Raw genomic sequence first — 24410 nt, 5'->3', positions numbered from 1 at the left:
CTGTAAACCAGAAGTGAATTCTTATTTTCTTTTTTGTTTCATACTCTGGCATGGTAGATATTAGAGCCTTGGTATTTTCTGAAAAGGCAACAAAAAGTCTTACATTTCCTGGTATGAAAATTATGGGTAGAGGAAACAAACACCTCCAATCAGTTGCCTTTTAACCTAATGGCTCTTTCCAGGGTGGATGACTTTAATACCTTTCTGTGCTTGCAAGGCCACATACTTCTTTCTGATTCTTACTCTAAAAGCAGGGGTCATGTTAGGCCAAATATGATTGTCCTCAGCTAGATTTTATCTCCTTTCAGTGGTAGGAGAACAGGCTTCCAAGAACTCTGTCTGGAGGGCTTACTACCTTTCTGCAGCTTTCTCACTTATGGAGCTGTGGTTTTCTATTATTTCCTCCTCCTGTTTTCAACATGATAGTGCTTTTAGATGATAACAAAAATCAGTTCTTCACCACCAGCACATGCAAAATACTAAAGAGCGTGCAATGGTGCTGAGGAGGGAGAGAGAGAGAGGCTAGGATTCTGTGCCTCACATGGGGTCCATGCTCAAGAATGACACTGGGAATTCAGACAGTTTTACATGTCTTATTTCCACCCTACATCCAAAAGAGAGGGCTACCCTGTTTGTTGTTGTTCTTTCTGGTATTAGTACAGAGCAGCTTGCTGAAATACAATGTCTGTCTTAAACTTTGTCCCATCACATAAATTTTTGTACTTCAGAGAAACCTTTAGGTATTGAGCCGTGCTAAATGGGATATGAAGTGTTCAAATGATGTAAAGGCCATTGTGCTGCAATAGCCAAAACAGGTGCCTGTTGTAATTTGCCATAGATACTTGAGGGGAGGGCAGCAATGACCAAACTTCATCAGCTACAGACAAATAAACATGAAAAAAAATCCAAGACAACCAAAAGTAACACTGTATAAAACAGTGGATATCTTCTGATGGAAACATGACAGACCCAGCTGGAGAGAGGACTGACTGCTTAGCTAGAGATGATGGGGATTCTTCAATAGTCCTTATGCTTACACTCTGCTACTTACTAGCCTTGGTCCTCTTCCTGAGGAAGCTTTTAAGGTTGCTAGCCAGGCTGAAAGCAAGGGGAAGAGTTCATCATGTTAAAACCTATGAACAGGCACCAGGGAATCAGGGATGAAAGTTGTAATGGAAATACTCTAAATCTGTGTCACCCATGATTTGAATTATGAGTTATAGGAATTACTATAGCAAGAACCACGTAAAGAAGTGGAGGACAAGTCTTGGGAGAAGCAGTACAAGTGCAACAGTGAGCTGACCTGAGCTGGTTTTGGTGCCCAATGACACATGTTAACAAAACACTGCCTCTTCTGTCCTAAGTGACTCCCCTGACAGGTGGAACTCAAAGTCATGGATGAAATTACCTCAATGGACATTCTGTGGACATGTTATGGGTGTTTTATGAACATATAATACAGGGATTGTCCATAGACTAAGGGAATGATATTTGTGTATTCCTTCAAAGGATGGGAAAGGGGTGGTGGTCAGTGAGGATGAATTGGAAGGTGTGGGATCATGATGTAAATGATATGGAATAAGGGATGGAGAATGTGCTGCTTTTGGCTGGGATAGAGTTAATGTTCTTCATAGTAGCTAGTATAGGGCTGTGTTTTGGGTTTGTACTGGAAAACAGTGTTGATAATTCAAGGATATTTTAACTATTGCTGAGCAGGGCTTGCACAGAGTTGAGGCCTTCTCTGCTTCTCACCCCACTGCACCAGGCAAGCATAAGGAGCTGGGAGGAGAGGTGGCCAGAATAGCTGACCCAAGGGACACCATGGTGCCATGCTCAGCATATAAAGCTGGGGGGAAGAAGACAGAAGAGGGGGATATTTGGAGTGATGGTGTTTGTCTTCCCAAGCCCTCCTTACACGTGCTGGAGTCCTGCTTTCCTGGGGATAGCTGAACACCTGCCTGCCCATAGGAAGCAGTGAATGAATTCCTTGTTTTGCTCTGCTTGCCATGTGCAGCTTTTGCTTTACTCATCAAACTATCTTCATCTCAGCCCATGAGTTTTCTCACTTTTACCCTTCTGATCCTATTCCCCATCCCATTGAGGGATGAAGTGAGGGGGAGAGAGTGAGAAGCTGCGTGGAGCTTAGTTGCTGTTAAACCACAATACACCCCTTCATTAAGTTGGCAGTTTTGTTCTTTACATTTTTCTTTCTGTTTATTCTTTCCTGAGCATGTAGTGCTGCAGATACACAGCTCTGGTGATTGAACAGCAGCCACAGGGGAAACATAGGATATCCATGAGGGTGACAGTGGTCTCTAAGGGAGGTGTGATTTATGGAGACAAACTCCTTTCCTGCCAGAGTGGTGGGAGGAAAGCAGATCCCAGTGTTGCTGGAAAACATTCTGAGAAATCTCAGTAAGTGGTTTCTTGGCCTCAGTGTGGGCTTTTTTTACCCTTCTTAAAGGTACAATTTTACTCTTAAACTGTGAATTACTTTGTTCAGGAATTTCTACCTTATACCTTAAACATTGATGGCACTTAATAAATAAAGTGCTGCCTCTCTTCTCTTCTGCTCCCTGCTTTTTTATTTCTTTTCTTGTTGATCATTTGCTCTCAGTTCAGCTGCAGAACTCATACACCTTCACTCCAGGTAATCTCTGATCACCTCTCAATCTTCTTCTGTAATAACTTCTCCCTCTGAGTTCTTCATTTTCAGTGCAAAAATCTATGTGGAAAGTGACATGACAAAAGCAGGCCAACTGGAAGCAAGGTAAAGCTGAAAAGGCATGGGATCAGCTGTCTTGCTTTTGTTCAGTGCTTATTTATTAAAAGGCCCTGTATTTAAAACATAGAAGAAGCTTCTGCAGAACGCATCACCTTCTGCACCAGATAATCTAAGGCTGCTGAAACTGTAGTTGATAAAGCTGGTTTAAATTTCATACCAAGTATGCTCAATTTTTAAGTTGTTCATTAATTTTAGATGGAACTTCTCTTCATTTAACATTTACCCGCTTGTCATTTGTTACTACTTCATTAAGAAATTAACTGAGATCTGACACTGAGTATGTAAGGAGGTCTCTGTCCCAACGAGCTTCAACTCTAGATACACAAGACAGCACCAGCTGGGAACAGGAACAGAAATAAATAGATGCAGGAATTTGTCCTATGACAAATGGCAGGACAGTAGCAATGATGTGATGAGAATCTGAGTCTCTTAGCACCTAAGTCAATGCCCTTTTCACTGGGCTACAGTAATAACAGCAATGAGCCCTGCTAGCAAGGAGGTAATTTTGGTATTCATAGCAAGATTAACCAACACACCATGTCCAGTAGAGACAACTCAGAATTCATATACACAAAGGGCACATTTGTTACAAATTCACTGAATCCTTTTAACCTTTTTCCATTTATGTCTGAATATTAGCAATTGGAAATATGCAGAACTAGGGCTTAACAAGCTCAAAGAGTTAGATTATGGATGTTACTGTGCTCCTTCAATTTCATTAAATGGCATGCAAGGTAATTATGAGTCATTGAGTTTCCTCTCCTCAGAGACAAACCAAAAGGGCTCAATCATTGCTGCAAAATATAAGAGAAAAAAAGAAGAAAGTTTAAAAAAATAAGAGTCAAAAGCATCGTGCAGGTGGACTGTTCCAAAGGGACCACCAAGCCATGAAGCCCTGCAAGATAAGCAGTGACTCCACATGGACATGAGTGAGACCAGTGATCAGAGAGAGCAGAACTTAACTCTTGAATGTGAGAGAGGGAGAATTACTATTTCCCCACCTTCCTCCCTCCTGCAGATGAAGGACAGCAGATTGCTTGGTGTTCTGGCTCACAGAAGGACTGGGATTAATTTTCAGTGCGGACAAGTCCAGTAGCTGTATCCTCTGTAAAGCCTTTGAGTTCTCTATGTGGGAAAGCTGTGCTAGGTGTAGAGATTCCTGTTTGTATGATCTGATTTTGTCTGGGAAAAACTGATTTGTTTTTTTCAAATAGCTACCAGCAATAACTGAATTGCTTTTCTGCTAGTGGTAATGGTTGCTTTCTTAATCAAAAGATACATTTGAGAATAAATCCTGGTTGGTGTTTTTTGGGGGAGCACAACTAAAATTTCAGAGCATTTCCAGCTGATCATGGTATGAGCAATAGTGTAAGGAAACCATCAGATTTTGGATGTGAAGTTTCAAAGAATCTCTTCACAAAGGAGAGCCATCACAATTTGCCTGTAAGGACAGGACGGGCAGGACATGGCCACCTAGTTCTGGATGAGGCTCCCTTTTGTTTGTCTATTTCCTTTTCTTCTTGCAGGTTGTTACTTACAATGACAAAAACATTTACCAGATACCTTGAAACAGGCAGTATTCACAGCAATGCAGAGGAATCCAGTAAGATTTCCAAATTGTGAGTATTTTGTCTGACCTCCTGGTTTCCCAGAGCATCTGATCAGTGCTGCCTAATCTACAGGGACAAGGTATCAGGGAAAACTCCAGCGTTGTCAGTGGGTGACCTGGATCACCCTCCAGTCTTCTTCCCTTGCGTGTTTGGTCATTCTGAAGCACACACCTGGGCATGCTGCAGCACTGCTAAAAGCACAGGCAGATCAATGTGGGGTCTGCATTGGGATGGAGCAGTCTGGAGATGTAGGATGAAGATGCATCCAAAATATGGCTTCTTTTCCAGAATAAGCTGACCATCTTGTAAGACCCCAATGGTACACCAAAGCATTTTGGCAGACTTTCAGAGCATAAACTTATATCCTGACAGGATGGAGAGATGGAGGGAAGGTTTCTAGAGCCATCTGAGTGGGGAAAACAAACACAAGTAGGAGTAAACTGAAGAAAATTTTTCTTCTTACATGTCATCTCTGTGCATATTTTCTCTGAGACCATTTGTTCAGCTGCCTGTATACACATCTGACCTTGAAAATTTGGCCTGAGGACCTGAAACCACTCTTTGTACCACTTGAAACACAGACTCATCTTGTCATCATAGCTAGGATTAAAGCCTGTTTCCAAAGATGTGTCCTGCTGAAGTTAAAAGTGTTACACTTCTCGATGTCTCAACATAAAGTATTTTCCATGTGGAATTGGCTGAACCCATTCTATCAGTGATCATTGTACCTAACATATTTACTGTGGAAAGATGACTAGACCACTAAGAAGAAGGGATACAGTTCAAAGGCTCAGCTGGTACATGCTCAGATTTCATTGTCTAAGTATAAATAACATTATAATAAATGCTTGAATCAAAAATTGTGAAACTTAGTTGAGGGTAGTTTCAGGATCCAAACCTAGAACTGCCTAGGAATTTCATGGCTAGTCACTCCTGTGGGTTGCCCTGCCCACAGAAAAAAAAAATAGGAGAAAAAGGCAGATTTCCAGCTCTGATGCTTGTTTCAGGCCTTGCCAGAAAGAGCAGGCTTGTGGCTCAAAGACCTTGGTTACCTTTCCTAATATTTGAACTTTGGGAAGTTGCTTTATCCTCAGGATACTCTCATTTTTGTCTCTGCAAATGGGAGATAATAGTTGTCTAAACAATAAGAATAAAGTCTGTATGATACTTCATTAATTTATAATGAATGCTCTATTAAAACCAAATAGAGAAACAAAACCTCCAGTACAAACCTATATAGTCTTCTCAGTTTAAACATAACTTTCTGTGTCCATACTACTTCCTTGAAGTTAGAACTCCACAGAGAAGCCAACCAGGGTGGTCCTAATGCGATAATTCTGGGCTTCTGGTGGCAAAAAGTTACTTTCTTTTCCAAAAAAAGGTATTTTTCTTAACATATTGAAAACCAGCCACACAAAAGACAACATTCCCTAGTGTTTGCATAAAAAAAGAGATGTACTCATAAAATGCAGATGACGGGCAGCTTTCCTGTAGTCACAAGTCAGTGCATTCAAGCACTAACATATGTTATTTTCTAAAAGTAAATACCTATATTCAGATCAGTTTTGTCTCAAGATTACTTTTATTAGTGATTGAAAATATGGCAACTTCTTCATCAGCTCTCAGATCCAATTTAAAAGAAGATTCAAATAAATCTGAATGCCATGAGATCTCAATTTCTTTTGAGTTGATTTTTCTCATACATTCAAATTCTTCTATAATTAAAATTCACTGGTTTAATATCCTCTATTTACATCCATGTTATTTGAACAGAAATTATGTGACTTGGACATGTTGTTTATTTGTCTCTCAGTGATCAATAGGATCTACCAGGTCAACAGTCCCATCATAATTGCTTGGTTTATGTCAACAGTACCCATGATCCCTAAGTGGTCTTCCATTCCAGCACTATTCAGGGCCACAGCATTTAAAGCACTATTCAGGGCCACAGCATTTAAACATCTAACATCAGGCAAGCATGGAGCCATTACAGCCAGTAATGCTAAGGCACAAATGAGATTAAGGTAATAAATATCAGATATCAAAGCCGCTTCAAAACAGCATATACCGGAGTCATGGAAAGAAAGAATTTTTCTGATTCATCATCAGCTCCAAAGAATAAAAAGCCTTTCTGACCACTTAAATGAAATATTCTGTTTGATCCCCGAAGGAACTGTTTTATTTTGAAACTGAGATTTTAAAAAATGTTTTCAATTTTATTTCAAAGTAAGCTGAAATGCATCTCAAAACAAAAAGTTGTTTTTGTGAAGAAACATCAAGTTTTTATTTTTGAAAATATTAGAACAAAAGATTTTAATTTTGAGGGAATTTCTCCTCAGTTTTATATATGAAAATAAGTTGGTGAAGTGGGACATTCCTGGAAAGTTTTAGTGTTGACAAATATGTATTTTTCATTCAGCAGAGTCCTGGTGAAAAAATATTGCCCACTCTAATAGGTCTACAATTCCTTAAATTAGATTCCATTCCTTCCTTTTCCCAATGGAATTTATATTTTGAAGGCAAATGCAAAGCTCTCCTTAGGAGGAACACAGCCCTCAGCAGGAGAGGCCTCTGAATAAGTCCAAAGCCAGGACGAGCCATCCTGCACCGTGAGCTACTGACATTGCATTGATGCTGTGGGAATGATCCAACTCAAACTAGAGTCTAAAGTAATGTGTCAGTTTTCAGTCAGTGCAAGGTCATTGAAAATGTTTCATATTCTAAAGTGAGACAGGTAAACCCTGCTGATGTCACCAAAGTTTAGATAAAGACATTTGGTTTCCCATGGCCCATTAAGACCTGCTGGTGCCACAGGACCTTGGAAGGACAGCACTGCAGCCTTACATTGGTGGCACTCAGTCCTTCTCATGTGACAGCTGTGGGGACCTTGCAGAGGGGTAGGAACCCCAGTCTGCTCAAGAAATGCAAGGTGCTGCAGCATACCTACTTCATTGCACGTAATTATACCATTAGCCTCTTAACTACATCTATGCAACCTATAAAAAACCTTCAGGATTTGCTTTTTAATTTTTTGGAATAACACTGATTACTTTCCTTGAAATGAAACTCTTTTTGAGATAGGATGAATTCTGTATTTTCTACAGATTTGGTAGCTGGTGGAAAATTATTTTCTTCCAGTGACTTGAAGAACAGAAAGATGCTTCCTAAGGGTAGGGTGTAAGATACTTAACTTCAAAAGCCAAGCTGACAGAATTAACTAAGAGTTCTGTGATTGGTATATATTGTTCTTTGTTTGAGACTCTGAAAGAGAAAGTCATACCTACCTCTTCTCCTCTACAGAGGTAATGCTTTCACAGGAGTGTTTCATGCCAAGCATGTGTGTAGGTGTGGATGTTCTACTGGAAGGTTTAGAGGAGAAATTCTGTAGCAATCACACTGACCTTGCAGAGCAACAGCTGCCTTTCAGATTTGTTTCTTTCTCTGGTTCCACTGTGAAATACTTTCTCTTGTAATTACTCTAACTTATTTGTATCAGAAGTGCCATTGTGAATAAGACTTAGGGACAAATGTTTTTATCACCTTCTTGAGTGAAAGAAATGCACCCTGTGCCATTGGATCCTTTGCCCTATTACAACTCCATCACTTTATCATCCCTCTCAAAAAGATCTGGTTTGCTGCTGGGCAGTCTGAGAAACACAGCTTTTTCTGTGATTTCTGAATGTGTGCAGAATGAATGACTAAGTACTTATAGGTTACAAAATGGAGGTTAGGGATAAAATCCAAGTTAGCACACTATGGAGCTTAATTAGTATTCAGGTGATATTGTCCTGAGTTGCTTTAGATGCTCTGGAGAGCTTACACTGGGTTTGAGCTATAAATCTTCTCAAGTTGAGGAAACTCTTGTGTTTAGGTCTTTCCTGAGAGAATGCTAGGCTGATGCTGTCAGCATTTCCTCTTCCTTCCTTATCACCAAAAAGAGACATGTGCACTGTCCAAGTCACTGCCTCATTTCTGAATCATGCACTGGTACAGGAGGGTGAGCTGCTGCCTTGGGGAAGGGCAAGGCTTTACAGTGCTTCTGTCTTTGGCAGCTTCAGCTGACCTCACTGAAGCCTCTCTCTGCTGTGAATTTGGCCATTAGAGTCTGACTGCAGCCACACCTGCAGCCAGCTGCTTGGTTTTTCAGTGGAGCAGGACCAGCTTTCATGATGTCATTGTTGCTCTTTGGATTAAGCCTCAAGAGACAGTTTCCAGGACTGAAGCTGCAATCTGTCATTCATGCCCAGCTTGTAGGTGTGTAAAAAGCAAGAAGGAAGGACATACTGAGCCTCCTCAAATCCTCATGTTGGTGTGTCCTTTTTATCACTGAATATCAAAGTATTCAAAGTTAATCCCGCAACTTTTCCTGCACGACAAACAAGTCTCTGAGTCAATTGCATGTGCAGAAAATAACTTCTTCCCCTCCAAAATAGGGAGGTGCTTTATTGCAGAAACTCTGCAGAACACACACACTTCCAGCAACCCACTGAAATCAGAGAACAATGACAGAGACTATATTTATGGGGTTTTTTTCCCTCTTACCTCTTTGGCAAAAAGGAGAGTGGGCGGAGACAGACACTTTGGCTCCACATTCACCTAAAAGCCCTTTCAAATGCCCGGCGTGTTGAGCAACACGGAGGCAGCAGTTTCTATCTTCATTTCTGTGTGTTGACAGAGAGAAAGGAGAATTTGAACTGGATCAGCTCGTTTCCCGTGGTGAGGCACAGTTTGCATGGGTGTAGCAGTAGTGAGGTGGATGCATAGCCACGAACGATGGCTGCCGCAACCCAGGGAAACAGCAGCAAACTTGGCCACATTTTCATGTGGATGAGCTGATAGCTATTGCTCCAAATCCCAAACTGAATCCAAACCTGAGGCCACCACATTAAAGTAGTGAGAAGCTCCTGGTCTGGCTCACACCATCCTGTGATGCACAAGAGATCACCTGCACAAGTGGAAAGGTCTTGGATGTCCAAGGACTTTCCAAGGAAGGAAAGTGATTGTTTGGTGAGATTGCAGCCCAAACCACTTCCATACAGGGCCTATGAATGAGGTCTGTACCATGATATCCTGCCAGTCTCTGATTTTTGCACCATTTCTCCACTGAAAGAAGATCAGTATTATTTTTCTTGCTTGGACTGCACAGAGCTGACCTTGTAGTGTCCTGCCCCTGTGAAGAAAAGGTCCAAGCCCAGGAAGTGGAGCTGGTCTATGGGGAATAGAAGAAAAACTGGCCCTGACTGGAAGCCTGGAGCATATGCTTGCTTCTAAGACCAATTTGCCAAGACTGAAATGTTCTGGAGGCAAAGGGATTATACCAGACATGAACCTGTCCTGCTGTGTTTTGTAAAAAATTGGGTGTGTAGAGTACAGCTGCCTTCAGGCACGTTCAGCCTGCAAAACCTGTTAATCTTGGTAGAAAATGGGATTTACTGCCCTCAAATGCACCACAAGAGCTCTGCTCCTATTCAGGGTAGTATTTGTGTTATTGTAAATAATTTCTAGCATTACTTTAAAAGGCATGTAAATGGAAAGAAATGTTTTTCCTGCTTCAGAAAACATTGAAGAAAATCTTGACCAATTTAAATACACCAACATGCATCCTCACATGGACACTGAAATATTGCTGGTATTTATGACAATTTAATTTTTCCTTAATGACTTTCTCCCTCCCTTTTAATGATGCACAAACAGCACCAATAGCAAAAGTCCACACTTCTGCTTTATGGCCATATTGAACTTCTCTATTCCAATCAATGCCAGATACATTTGTAGATTAAAAACAACCTTTAAGCTTTAAATAATCTTTCCATCTCTCTTATGACAATTCAATTATTTGCATTTTGTTCAGTCAGACATATCACATAATGTCCCAGATGAAAATTTTTATGTATCTCATCAAAGTCTGAATATCTGTCAAACTCTTCCAGTGAAGAACTACTATTGCTTAGAAAATGCTGTGAAAGTGATAAAACCCCAGATATGAACATCTGACCAGTTGGGCTTTAGCTCGCTTGGTCCCCAGCTCCCACATGAGGTTGCTTTTTGATGCTTCATGTTTGGTTCTATGGCTGTGAGGTCATCAGGGGCACTTCCCGCGTGACTCATGGATCCATTTGGACCCACCCGAGGGGAGGAGGTGAAAGGGGAGAAGGGACGTGTGTGTGCGTGGGTATGTGCAGAGCAACCAGGGCACGCAGTGCAGGGGGTTGAAGCAAGGCAGGCAGCTCTGCTGCACAGTGCCCAGGAGGGAAGGCTGCCTGCTGCAGGTGCTCTGCTGACACATTGCCAAAATGGCCACAACAGCTGCCACCACACACTGGTCACTAGGTGGGATGCTTAGGGTTACATGCTACAAACACCCCTCGTGCCCAAAAGCCCTTGAAAGAGTAAAACCAGCAAGGCCAGACACAGGCATAAGCAACTCCAGGTGGTTATTTTGGGTCCTATGCTTCTGGTGTCCTCAGGAGCCTGTGTCTTCTGTGCCTTGCACCCCTCCTGGCAAGCTGCCTCTCAGTAGCTGCTTTGCAAAGCTGCTGCCTCCCTCAGCATGCTGACAGGAACCAGTACCTTTGATATGCAGGGATGGAGGTTACCACAGACCAGACAGCACAGGGCAGCTTGCTCCACCCTGGGTGACTCCATGCACTCCATCCTGAATGGGAATAAACCTTTCAGGGAAAGATCTCGAGCAGAAGGCTTGGAAATGAAGAATTTGGTGTTGTAGAAGGGCCTGGAGATGTGAGTTTTACAAAGAGGAATTTAAGATTCTGCTTCTAAATATATTAGTTCACCAAAAAGGAAAACAAGGACCAGATTCTGATCTCAACAATGTCATTGTAAATATGGATAATAGCACTGATTTCAGCTAATTCTAGAAGTGATGATCTTACATTAAAATTAGTGGTAAAACTACCCGTGATTCAGTGGAACTGAGAAATCACCTCACCAAGACCCAAGTGCAATGCATTTCCAAATGCCAGCATGTCAAATGCCAGAAACACAGCTGTGTCCTTGTCTACATCCCAGTCAGTAATTTACACCCAAATGAGATGCCCTATAGTCACAGCTAAATCTAGCGTATGCTTTGAAGTGAGGTTGTGCTCTTGCAATTATTTGAATAGTTGTGAAAAATAAATCAATTCAGCTCATTCTTATATGCCAGTTGGCACATAGGACAGCAGGACTGGAAAGATAATTCCAGGGTCACTGATTCTAACTGCTTGGTCGTGGGCACCAATTCAAGTTCCTTCATGAAAGGGGAACATCAAAGTGATACACAGCATTTGAGATAAATTCTCACCAGGGACTTGTAAAATGTCATAAATACATCCTTGTCTCCTTTAGCCACTAGTTCATAGGGCATCGGCAAACACAGGTAGAAAACAAATCAGATCATTGATTTGGAGTCAGCTTGCAATTTACTGTGAAATTAAGTGTAAATTGTACATAAATATTTTGGGTAAATCTGTTGCATTTGAGAATACTTAGCTTTCTATTAATATTTCTATTTCAAAAGTACTCATAAGATGGGCAGATGAAATCTTGTTACTTAAATTACAATGCATTGAACAATAACATATCTCTGTCATCATTCTGATATTAAGCCTTGATCATATTTAGCATTTAAAATGGTCAATAACAATTATTAAATCAATAAAGCTTCTTGAACAATCTATAGTCAGCAAATCTAGTGACACCAATAATAACCTAAGAACCTGAGATAAAACGTGTGTCCATAAACAGCCATGCTGAAACCTTGGCTTAGTTAGCATTACTATGTTGGATTCCAGCAGAACACCTGATAGTGAGAGAAGGTGGCAAGCTATTTTCTCATGGGCAGTCAGTGACGTGTTGGGGTCTGAGCCCAGGGGTGCTGTTCATGCACCCACTCATGAGAGATCCTCCCTGGCCAGCAGCTCCTGTGCCCCACTGTCCCACAGCCTGGGGTGCACTGTGTCTGTAGGCCTTGCTGCACAGGACTCAAAATTTCACATGCAGCACATCCCATCACCCTGCACATAGGGGTCTGCTGCTCCATGGCCCTCCCTGGGGTCCTGAGCACAAGGTTCTGCAAATAAGTGATCAGAAGAGCTCCAGCATTGCCTGGCAGTGCTGGTCATACTGGCAATCAAATGACTCCATACCCTGCTCACCTGAATGAGTGGTAAGTGGATGGTAAGTGTTAAGTACACATGGAGACCCTCAACATGTTTGTGTCGGGATACAAATCCACATCCCACGTCACACCTCATTAATGAAGGTGGACATGGCTGAGCAGTGGGACGTGCAGTGGCTGCTTCAAAATATGTCTCTGTCTTGAAGCTCAGAGGTATTCATTAGAGGAAAAACCAAGCAATTTTCTCCCTTTCAAAAATTAGCTGGGGATGTCCATTCTATTATTAGTGATGTTCACATTCCAAGCAAAACTACAGCTGAGCGTAAACCTCAAGAATACTGGACTGACCTAGTGCCATTCCAGTGGAAAATGGTTGATTTAGTGGATTGTGTTTCAAAGCCTGGAACGAAATGTCTTTCAAAATTCTGGGATGTTTTTACGTAGTACCATCTATTTATTCTTTTCCTATAGGAAAATAATATTCAGGCAGGCTGTTACAGGCCAAATGATGCAAGAGGATGTCAGCACTATTCCCATCCACTCTCTGGGGCTGAAACAACTCTTGAAGAGCCCATAGGTCATGCACAGTCTCATCCTCCCAAATGATCTGCTGTACCCTGCTAGCCAGTATGACATGGGCTGTGACCCACAGGAGGTAATGGAGAGGTTTGACTTGGAAAGGCCAGGTCAGCCTCTCTGTGCTTGGCACTTTCTCCAGTCAGCAGAAGAGGGCTGCTCTTCTGTGCCTTCTCTGATGTTCCTGATGTCAGCCATCACTCTGCTGTAGAAACACAGGATAAGTGGAAAATCAGCTTGGTCAGGGATTCACCCAGTTGGTCTGGAACTCAGCCTCTCTTCCCATGAGAAGCAAATGAACCTGTGCCACGGGCTGGCAGTGTCAAAGTACATGGAAATGTAGAGCTGCAGACTCACCACAGCCCATCTCACCATCTTAGGTTCCCCATCATGGGATAAGGCATTGGGTTTTACAACTCCCTGTCTCCTACCTCTTACTGTATTAACAGTTATTTGTCTTGAAAGTGTTTGTGCCTGTCCTCTTGGGATTCAGAAAGAAGGGTTACCTTCCTGTGCAAAAAAGATGAAGAGGATAAAAATAGTGGAGTGAGAAGCAGTGAGGAAAGATAAAGTGTCCTTTCCCTGGTGGTCTCCTGACTACTGTTTGGAGAAGAGACAAGGCTAAGAACAGTAAAACAATATTTGGAATGTCTATGATGTTTGTCCTTCTTTATGATAAAACTTAACAAGGGTTTACACTAATTGTGCTCAGAAAGATTTACAGTTTCCACACATTTCTGTTTTGTTTTGTGACTTATGGCAGGTGTTGTCAGCTTCACAAATCACACTATTAAATTTTACAGCTATAGTTCTTTCTGATAGCATCATGTTTCCATGTATTTCCATTCCCTTGCATCTCCCTACAGCATGTGACATTGCCCAGGTGTGCCAACAGTGGCTGCTTACAGCTTCTCTGACCTCATCCCAGGAAAGTATCTGTAGAAAGTATCTTGGGAGACTGGCCTCCAGAGTTTGCCCTTGAATTTTTCCATCATTACAAATGGCATCAGTACAGCTCCAGTGGCAGCAGGAGTCTGCACTGCCACAACGTGTCCTGGATCCTGTGAGGTGACAAAAGAGCAGGGTGGCTGAAGCCCTGTTTCCACAAGCCTTCTATCAACACTGTGGAGGCACCTCTGGCCACAGCCATGCCATGTTGCAGGGAAGGAAAAAAATGTTGTGTGGAGGTTCCTAGAGGCTGCTCTGCATGCACAACACTGCCTGGTTGCAGGAAGGAATGTCCATATGTTGTAGGCACTACCTGAGGTGCAAGCCCTGATGCTGCCCATGGGGCAAAGATGTCCCTCGAGTGCTTGGGAGGGATGGCATAATGCCTGAGTGTGCCCAGACTCAGCTGTGCAGTCCAGACAGGTTGGCTATAAAAGTTTTCTTTGTCAGCAGATGACCTGAGCTTGGCTTTACTTGAACTCTTTGCTGGTGAGCCTGGGATAGGAGGTGTGACTGGGGTCCTCCATGGCAGCAAGCTGCTTCCAAACCTGCAACTTCTGCAACCCATGGCCTCCCTTCTCAACATCTGCCTAGTCTCTGCCACTGGCTTTAGTATCCTAGGCACTTCCTTGTGCATGGAAATTGGTCCAGCTTTTCTGCTTTGCTGGCCTTTTTAGAAAGGTACTAAAGTGAGAGAGTATCTATGTTCCCCCAGAGTGTTTTCCAGGGGTTGAAATGAAAGTTGAGATTTCTCTAACTTTTTACAGTCCCTGTTTTCTCAGTGCATGGGAATCACGTTTTAGGAGCGATGTGTATCATGGCCCTGATTATTTACATTCATTGCCTGGTTATTTTTATCTGAGTCTGATTTTGTGGGCTAATTACACAGGCACACGCACACAGACAGAAACCACTTTGGCCCATTCCCAGAGATAAAGTAACCTAAAGCATGTATTACCAGCTTGCTCAAAGGTATGTTCTACCATTATCTGATAGATCTGAAAAATAAAATGGTTTAATGCACCTTCAAATGAAAATACAGAACCACCATAACAAGGATTTCCATGCTGAAGGCAACCAAATTACAACACATCAAAGTCTTTCCTAGTGCAAGTCATACTACCTCTGGGTGCCCACCTGAAGCTTTAGAAACCACAGCCCTTCTCCATGTGGACACAGACACACCACATGGCATTTCTCACCCCGAAGTAGGTGTCAATCCCCTCACCTTGCCATGGTCCTGCTACTCTCACTTACTGATTGAATTTAAATTGTGATGCTTTTTTGGCTGCATCACTGATAGAGCACCTGGACAGTCTCAGGAGGAAGAGCCCTGTAAGAGACTTTAAATTGGGAATGTGTCAATATCTTCCCTGTCTCCAAAAGTCTGAGACATCTTAGATGTCTTTTTTCACCTCGTCCCACCCATACAGCCAAAAATCCTTTTAACTTTGTGGGAGCCTGACAAGGAATCTAAAAGCTTTTTATGAACAACACATTTAGGGATAAATATCTGGACCATACCTTTGGAGAAGAGGTTGTGGTGTGGCTGTGGCTGAGCATGGGTACACCCAGCCAACAGGGAGATGCAAGTGGGGAGCTGTGGGGGAATAGAGTGTGTGGATAACATTGCTTTTTAATAGCCACTTGTTTGGTGGTAAAATGTGAACATAAATTTACTTAGGAGAATTTATGAATTTACTTAGGAGAACTTTGAGAGGTTTTCTTTCTCTATAAGGGAGAGAAACCCCCCCTTCTCCTCTTTGTATTAGGTTAGTTGGAAAAGGAGACTTGAAGGCAGAAGTGAGAGTTTTAGGGAAATACCTTCAGACTGGCACTCCCAAGGAAAGGTGGGCAGGGGACTAGGCCCAGATTGGACTGGAGATGCTTCATTTCTGGCATGCCAGTGATCTGGGTGCAAGCACTTTATGTGTTTTCACTGAACTCAGAGAAATGGCAGAAAATGACGGAGATTTAAGAAATTGTTTGCATTGTAATTGTGTTAAATTACTGGTTTTAAAACTTGTACTTTACCAAAAGACCAATGTTTGAGGCTGTTCTTCAGTTAGGCTCTGAGGTGTGCCATGTAAGATTAAACACTTTTCTTTATAAACTGTGCTAAGAAATATGACACAGTTTAATTTTGGTGGCATCTGTACTGATCCATTAAGGATGTCCGAAAAAGATGGAAACTGAAATGGTGAAAAATGCATCATGAAGCAGACAAGTGTACATTTTTAAAATAAAAGAAAAATTATATAAGAATAAGTCATAGTGATCAAGCCTCATAGAAGCAGCTATGAGTGATTTTGGGTGTATGATTCTGCAAGGGCATTTGTTGCCTGTAATGAAAAGACATCAATATTTGTGCAAGTAACTCGCTTTTGGAGTGTAGTATCATATATCCACCTATATATCCACACATATGCTAGCTGTGATAGAAATAGATATGCCAGCCACCGACTGGCCTATTTTGATCATATTGCCAAAGCATATTTATAACTTTCTGTACCAAAAAGCTTACTATTGCTCTGACTTTGGATGCTATTTTTATCAATTTTGAAGGGCATATCCTCCGTGGTTTTGTGTGGCATCATCCAGACAGCAGGGCCCATTTGCTTTTCTCACCTGCCCTTCCTGGAGTGCCAAAGCATGCCTGCTGTGATGGTTGCTAGGGCTCACATGTCCCCCTCTGCCTGGTTTTGCTTTCAGCTTTCTTTTTCCTGGAAGTGTTCTCTTTTCCTCAGGAAACCAAACAGCTCCTGGTTGCATCCAGCTCTCCTGCTGGCAGCGTCGGGGCAGAGATGCTGTCACTGCTCTGGCACAACCAAAGTGCTCCTGGAGGTCACTGCTGCAAGGAGAGCAGAGCAAAAGGGAGAGGTTTGTGAGAAAACAGAGCTCAGACTGCAATGGACTTGGTGGTCAGGTAATCACTTGGGAAAGAGATATAGGATGTTGTGATAAAACCATCTGTGTGATGTCTAAGCTGTAACACCACAAATGCAAAGCCATATTCATGGAAAATGCAAGTTCAGAGGCACCCTTGGAGAATTTGGGTGCAGGAATGCTGATAATAGCAAAGGAAAAAGTCCTCCCAAGTTTTAATTTTTATAAATTATACAATTTTATACAATTACATTATACAATTTTTAACCCATAAAACCTGAGTAAGTTTAATATCTCACATCAAGGTGGAAGGAGTTTGCCTTATCCCCAGTATTAGGAAATGGCAGCACAACTCAATCTCCTGACAGTGATGTGACCCTCTGAAAGCATTTTTATGGTCAGGATTTGCTTCTACATATAAAATTAACTTCAAAGCAACTTTTCCCATCTTCTAAAGAACTGAGGCTTTGGATTCAAAAATAAATAACAGAAGGTGAAGTAAAGAAGACCAGATTTTAGCACTTCCTAAAGAAAATGAAGAAGAAGTATTTATAAGTCATGGACTCACAGCCTTCCCTTGATCTGTATGTGCACAAAAATGAAAAATGGCATATTTAGCTGTGAAGATCCCTTTTAGATGGTGAGATTCTTTTAAAATGGTAAGCCCTTTTGAGAAGGCAGGCCATACTTTTCCCTTCCTGGGTCAGACTTAATGTACTATTGACACTTAATGGTGCTGGGGACTCTGGACCTAAGTTTTCATCTTTTAGTTATGGTTCATTGCCATTTATCTGTATAAATTCTGTATTTCCCAGCCATGAAACATGAGATTTGTAATGGAGACACTACAAATTATGTCTCCCCACTTTCCTTGGCATGCTCTGATACAAACAGGAATGATTGTGTCACGCTATTTTGTGTCACAAAATAATAAAAATTTTTATGCGAAGATGTCACTAATATATGCAATGTGATTTGAGCCAATGGACTGTGGTAGTAAGATTAATGAATTATGGTGTTCAGAAAAAAAAGGAAAGCAAAGGGGTTTTTTTCTCATTTGTGATACCACAAAAGTCCTTTAAAAATCTGGCCTTTAATTCCAGCGATGGGCTAAACCTGAAGAATGAACCAATGCAGAGGTCCATTTAAGGACAAGGCTCCTGGCCTTCAGAGCTTCTTTTCATCCCTGTTAAACATATTGGAAATAACCCTGCTGCCTATTTGTTGGATCTGCTTTCCCAGGATAGTTTGAGAAGCTGTCCTGCAAAGGCCCTGTATATGAGTAAGCCCCCATGGACAAGGTTCACATCCCAGCTAATAAAAAGAAAAGGCTGGAAGGCTTTTTATTTTAATCAAAAGAAAAGGATTCTAAGTCCAGAAGGCCAACTCAACATTTCCATGCTGTCCTTGAGACACACTTGTCCAATTGGTCCATAAGAGTTATTGCAACAACTGCTTCACTGCTTTGCCAACCAACCTCAGTGCTCCACTACCTGCAGTGTTAGAAAGAGTTTTCTGAAAGTGAGTCTTTCTGGCTACAATTAGAATGTGTTGCTGCTTTTTGTCGCCACAGAAACAGTGATCAGATGTTTTGCTTCTTGGCAAAGCCCTTTTACATATTTGATGGTGTTTCCCATTTGGAGTCCCTAACCTACCACTTGACATTTCTTCAGTTGCTCCCCAAAGGATTCTTTGGATTGCTTACCTCTGGGATGTCTCTGAGAGGTCCTCACTTTCCCTGATGTGCAGTAGCCAAACTTAAGTGCATTGAAGCTGGACTAGTGCTTTGTGAAGCAGAAGGATGCCTGCAGATGCCCAGCAAGCTGTGGACCCTGAGAGGAGCATTCTTCAGCTACCCAACACAAAGTCAGACTGCTTTGCCACTGTGTGACAGGGTTGACTCACTCAGCCTGTGCTCCATTTTAATGCCTGCCTTGTCTTTTGAAATGCTTCCTAACCAATTTTATTCCATCTTGTACTTTTGCTTGATCATGGTTACCTAAATTTAATACTTTGCATATGACTCTATTAATTCTTCTCTTTTTCTTTTTTTTCAGCCAATTTCTTCAGCTTGTCAGATCAATCTGGATTCCAGCCTGTCCTCCAATTTGAAAGCAATCTCTGCAGTATCATAGAATCTGTAGCTGTAGTAAGTATATTTTATATTTCATCACCCAGCTCACTAAATGGAAAAAAAAACAAACCCCAATGTGTATAAGACAGAACCTGTCAGGAGTGAGTTTTGTATTTGGATTTTAATGTTGAAGCACTGGACTTTCCCCTTGGTATGGTAGCCAGCTAGTTAGGCACCTATCTTACAGTATTTCTCCATAGGAGGGCTCCTTACAAGGAGAGGACAAAAAAGTCACTGAGGTCAAGATGGACAGTCCTGCTAGACCATGTAAACACACCAGCCTGCTGGCAGCTCTCTGCCCTCTGCCATACCTGTGTGGCTACAGCGGGGAAGGCATCACCCAGGCTGCCACAGAGGTCTGAGGCACTCATGACTCGGAAGAGGTTTAAACAAACTCTTGGAGGATGTTGGTGGCTGTTCATAATGCCTTGAAAGCCATCTGCTGCAGAGAGATCCTGGTGATGGCTAGAGGCTGAGGGGTAGAGCAGAGACTGTGCCTAGCATTACCTAAAGATACATTTTCATGGGTCATCTATTACTTGGGTTAATATCCACTTGTGCCAGATAATGAAAGTGGCCATCCTTTGGTCTAGATTTATCTAAGGTGCTGAAAACCAAACAGCCAGTGAAGTCTGAGCAGTATCCTCAATTCAGGCATTGACATTTCGCTGTCCCTTCTTTAAAGGTTCCACACCATTTATATAATGCATAATGTTATGTGCGAGTTGGTAGTTCTCGCTAGGAAAAGGTGATACTTTGATTTCTATTATGTTTAAGTGGATTTTTCTTTTCTGCAAAACTGTAAGCCAGAAACATGATTGAAAGGCCAGAGTAAGGTAACAAATGTTAATTTTCTTGTATGGTATGTTATATGTTGTAAGTGAAAGCCAGAAATCAGAAGCTTTTCAATTTGACACATAATGATTGCCCTTAGATATTGGCCTGCTTTATTTACAAGATGTTAAAAATTACATTGTGAATACTCATATGATCATAATAAAATGATTGCCTGCAGAAGTGTGAATTCCATTTAGCCTTTACAAAGAAGCACTTAGTGGGCTTTGTACTGTGTGGGCATGACCTTAGAAAAGGCCTATCATTTGACTATGAAAACATGGCTTAGTTCCAGTGCTAACAACATCGCTCTGCTAAAATAACTTTGGTGGGCACAACGACCTATAATTTTTGTAACACCACTGAAAAAAGTGTTTTCCTTACAGTAGTGCTAATTGTGTACAGGATAGATTTTTTGGTGTATATTAATAATATTGGTTTGATTAGCTATTTTTAACAAAACTGTGAATTGTGAACAAGCATCTCTGGATGCTTTTGTCAGTTAAGAGTGAAAACACTCAGGTCCCACATTAGCAGTGTTCTGTACTTGATTCTATCATCTTACCATTTTGGTTTTTTATGTGAGTCTTAACAGAGCAACCAGAGCCACATCAGTAATATACTATCAAATGGTACAAAAATATGATGATGACAAAAATATGGCAGTGGACACTCAGAATTATAACCTGAAAAAGGCACCAATGGAATAGAAATTGTTCCTCTGACCTTGTTCCCACTCAGCCTAGTTACAGAGAAATTTAACTCTGAATACCTCAGTAGTAATTCCTGATTTTCACCAGAATGAATATGACCCAGGGAATAATATATTTGCCATCAGTTCACACTGACTGTTACCTTTTCTTTACTTCAGCTGACGTGTATGATGAGACTGACTGTTTTCTAGGTTGTATCCTCTAACTTATGTCACCACTGACGGGCAATAAGATGAAGAATGTAAAATACAGCCATTTCAGCTGAGTTGTGAGCTATGACTGCATGAGGTTAAGGGCTCATAACATGTATGCATGCTTGCTGTGAACACTACGGAAGAGGTGTTTTTTGTATCAACTCCAAAGAATTTAGGTGAGAGCAAATGCCTTTTTCACTTTTTGGTTCTGTTTGCCTTGACATAATTCTGCTATCCAAAACCCCAAGGGAAAATATTTCAACAAAGAGACAGTTTTCAGTGATTAAACTGTCACGAAACAGAGATGAAGTTGGTGGGATTGATTGGCTCTCACCGTGCCTTGACGCAGCTGTGGCTTGGATGAGCAGGACTGGTTATGAGTCAATCTGACTAGGATGGGATCATGCCAGAGGTCAGGGGAACCAGCTACTTACAGAAGCACAGGCAGCTATTTTCTCCTTCAGGTTTTCCTATTTTAATGCTGGTGATTTGTCACACTTACTGAATGAAGAAAGTGTCCCCAGCACAGTCTTCATCATTATGGACCCCTGTTACTTGGAGTGATGCTGCTGCAGTCCAGCACCTCCAACCCTCACCTTTAGCAGGACCAATGCAAGGACCTGAAAGATCTCTTTGCAAGAGACAGCCAAAGCCTGGGGAGCCACCCTGGTTTCCTAGGTTACTTGAGCAGACAGGCCAGGACCTCATTTTAAGGGATTCTTACATGGCTCCATTACTGAAGCAACTGAAAATCAGGGAAAACATTGGTATAGGTGATGTCTGTCATTCCATATTCTGGCTCTGCCCTATTTTCTTCTTTGCCTTTTATTTTATCCCTCCTGAAGGAACAGTGTCTCAGCCTCATCTGATAGTGTCCTCGTGTAATAGCAAAGAGGCTTCAACTGCTGACTTTGAGACATGGTATTCTGTTGAATAGTGAGGAAACTGTATTATGGAGATAAATTTTTGTCTCAGTTCACTAAACTCCATGATTTGTTGACCAGCAAATGATGTCATGAAGCCTGTTGATTTCCCTAAGGGGCACAATGTGCAAGAAGCACTCGTGGCTTCTTCTCTTGCATGCATGGGTTTGAAAGGATCTGGAAAGACTGCTGCATACTGACATGAAGAGACTGCTTTGAACACAAACATGTATCACAGCAAAGTTTAAAGAAACGTCAAACTTCTGAACTAATAAAGTAAAACTGGAATGATGTGCATATCAATAAAGGCAAGAAACTATGCCCATATGGCTTGGCTTAGTGGTCTTTCTGTGCGAATCCTTAAACAGGAATGAATTCACTCTCTAGCTGGGTTTTGTTAGAGTTTAAAAGGAAACTCAGCTAGGGCTGACCCAGACCAATGCTGCTTAAATTGAATCTAAGCTGTAGCTTCCATAAATCATGTTAGCAGATTAAAGTTACAATTGAAAGGTCTTGATTTGTAGGCACCAGACTGTAAATTAGCTACTGAAGTAGAGGGCTGTGAATTTAAGAACCTGACTGGGAACACCCATCCCATATTACATGTATTTGGCAATAAGCCTCCATTAAGAGACCAAAGAAAACAACACAGCCGTGACTGATCAAGTGGAAGAGAAGTAATACAAAACACCCACCAGTTTTGTTGCTTCTAGAATATCCTGGAGGGATTCAAGACGTGAAAAGTAAGCAAGAGAGTCTGAATCTTGCCTTTTGGTAAACAGTCATCCTTCTGCTGGTGCAATTCCTAGTTTTTGCAGTATTCCTGAAACATTTTCTCAAGTTCTTTGGGCAGATTCAGGCTCATACACATTTTTTCCAGCAGTAGGCCACTCTCTTGGTTCACTATGGGGGCCCAGTTTGAAAGGTTAATTGTGAATGCCACATTATAATCATCTGCATCTACATCAATTAGCTTTTATGGCTGCCTGTGCTTAATATGTGGAGTTCAGCTTTGCATTTAACACACTCCTAAACTATCTGCAATCCCTCTCTAAGCTTCCTCCCTTCCCGCAATCTCCTCCACCATAACATTTATTCTGTGCTTATTGTTTTTTTCTCACACAGTCTAGTAGGCTTATGGTACACTCTCTGTTTTAGTAAAGTCTGTTTCTTTGCTTGGAAAAGCTGCAAAAAAATGGCATATTTCTTATGTTGGGAAGAATGAATGTGGAATATTACATTAATTGCTAAGTACAGAACTTCTCAAGTTTCCCATATTCACTGGAAATATATATGGCATGAAAACTTTAGAGAGACTGAAGAATGTTTGAGGGTGGTTATTGAACAGCATATAAATAGCTGTTGGGAGCAAATTATGTCATGACAGCATCTTGTGATGTACTTTGTGCAGTTAAATGGTCACACTGCAATGCTGGCTAAAGTTAAGGGGGAGTTTCTTCTGTAAAATGAAGTTTCTATTAAAAAACCCCAAGCACTTTGAGTAATTGCTAACAATAACCTGGACTACAGTACTTCAATTGTACAGTTCAGGAACATTAAACCTCTTAACCTTTGAGTTGCCTACTTGATTTTAAATGAATATGGTACTTAAGATGATAACAACTGTGCAGCTTCATTCTTTATTAAGGACACACATGATTTCTCCCTCGCACATTAACACTCTCATTATAATAATAAAGAATGGCAAAAATACAGGTATCAAAAGATTATTAGTACCTTCTAGACACAGTCTTTTCACAGTTCCTGTTTCCAGAACTACACCACTCTAATTAGCGTAACAACTATTGCTACATTCAGAGTGTCAACAGTAACATTTGATGACACAGAAACCTTGAAGAGACTCGTTTCATCCATTGTTCTGTCAAGACTTTGTTTGAAAAATCTGGCTTATGTCTGCTCTTCCCCTGTGTTTCTTCTAGAGTGTGCAGAGAAAAGCAACAACAGTAGCATCCATTGTTGGGGTTAAGGTGAATCCAGCTATATATCCTGGAGAAAATCTGCTTTCTTCCAGAACACCAATGCACAAACATACTGCATCCAACATGAACCATTCTGATGAGGATAGATGTATTTGCATGTATTTGGTAAAAGATCTCCACATCAAAATGTAGATGCCACACAAAACAAAAGACAGGCCAAGAAGAAAAACATGTCTTGCTAACAACAATAAAGGCAGCTTAACTTCTAGTAATGGATAAGATGTAGTATTTTGTCCAGATTCAGCTAACTCAAAATACAAACTCTAACATTCCTATCACAGGATTTATAATAGATGCTGGCTGCATGAATCAAATATTGAAGGACTTTTGAGAAGGGTGTCCAGGTGGACTGTCCCCAGCCTCAGCAAGGGGGAAGGAGGGAAGGCAAGCTCAGGCACACACTGAGCTCTCAGGGCAGCCAGGCTGTGGCAGCCCATAGAGCACTGTCAGGACAGCACCAACGCAGCTGTGACAGATGAGCTGAGCAGGGCTGAGCTCCCACGAAGGGCTCTGGCTGCCCAGGTCCATCTGCATGCCCAGGGCCAAGAGAGTGAAGGAGGCACTGCTTCTGGCCCTCAAATGGGCAGCAGTCTGCAGCAGGGTGCCTCTACCCTGTCCTGTAGGATAACCCCAAATCTGAAACACAAGGCAATTTTCTCCAAAATGAAAATAATTTTCACTTAAAAAG

General features: G+C 41.6%; 1 long non-coding RNA gene across 1 annotated transcript in view; it reads left to right on the top strand.

Annotated features, from left to right (window-relative positions):
• LOC136558862 (uncharacterized) overlaps positions 1–22049 on the top strand; it is a 76987-nt gene extending 54938 nt beyond the window's left edge. Inside the window, exons 2-4 of the long non-coding RNA XR_010783939.1 lie at positions 16786–16964; positions 18982–19073; positions 19259–22049. This is a non-coding gene — a long non-coding RNA (uncharacterized lncRNA). The remainder of the gene's footprint in view (positions 1–16785; positions 16965–18981; positions 19074–19258) is intronic.
• The last annotated feature ends 2361 nt before the right edge of the window (positions 22050–24410 follow it).

The sequence above is a fragment of the Molothrus aeneus genome, chromosome 1 (genome assembly GCF_037042795.1).
Source record: "Molothrus aeneus isolate 106 chromosome 1, BPBGC_Maene_1.0, whole genome shotgun sequence".
In the NCBI taxonomy this organism is placed as follows: domain Eukaryota; kingdom Metazoa; phylum Chordata; class Aves; order Passeriformes; family Icteridae; genus Molothrus; species Molothrus aeneus.
This window is presented reverse-complemented; position numbering and strand designations above follow the sequence as displayed.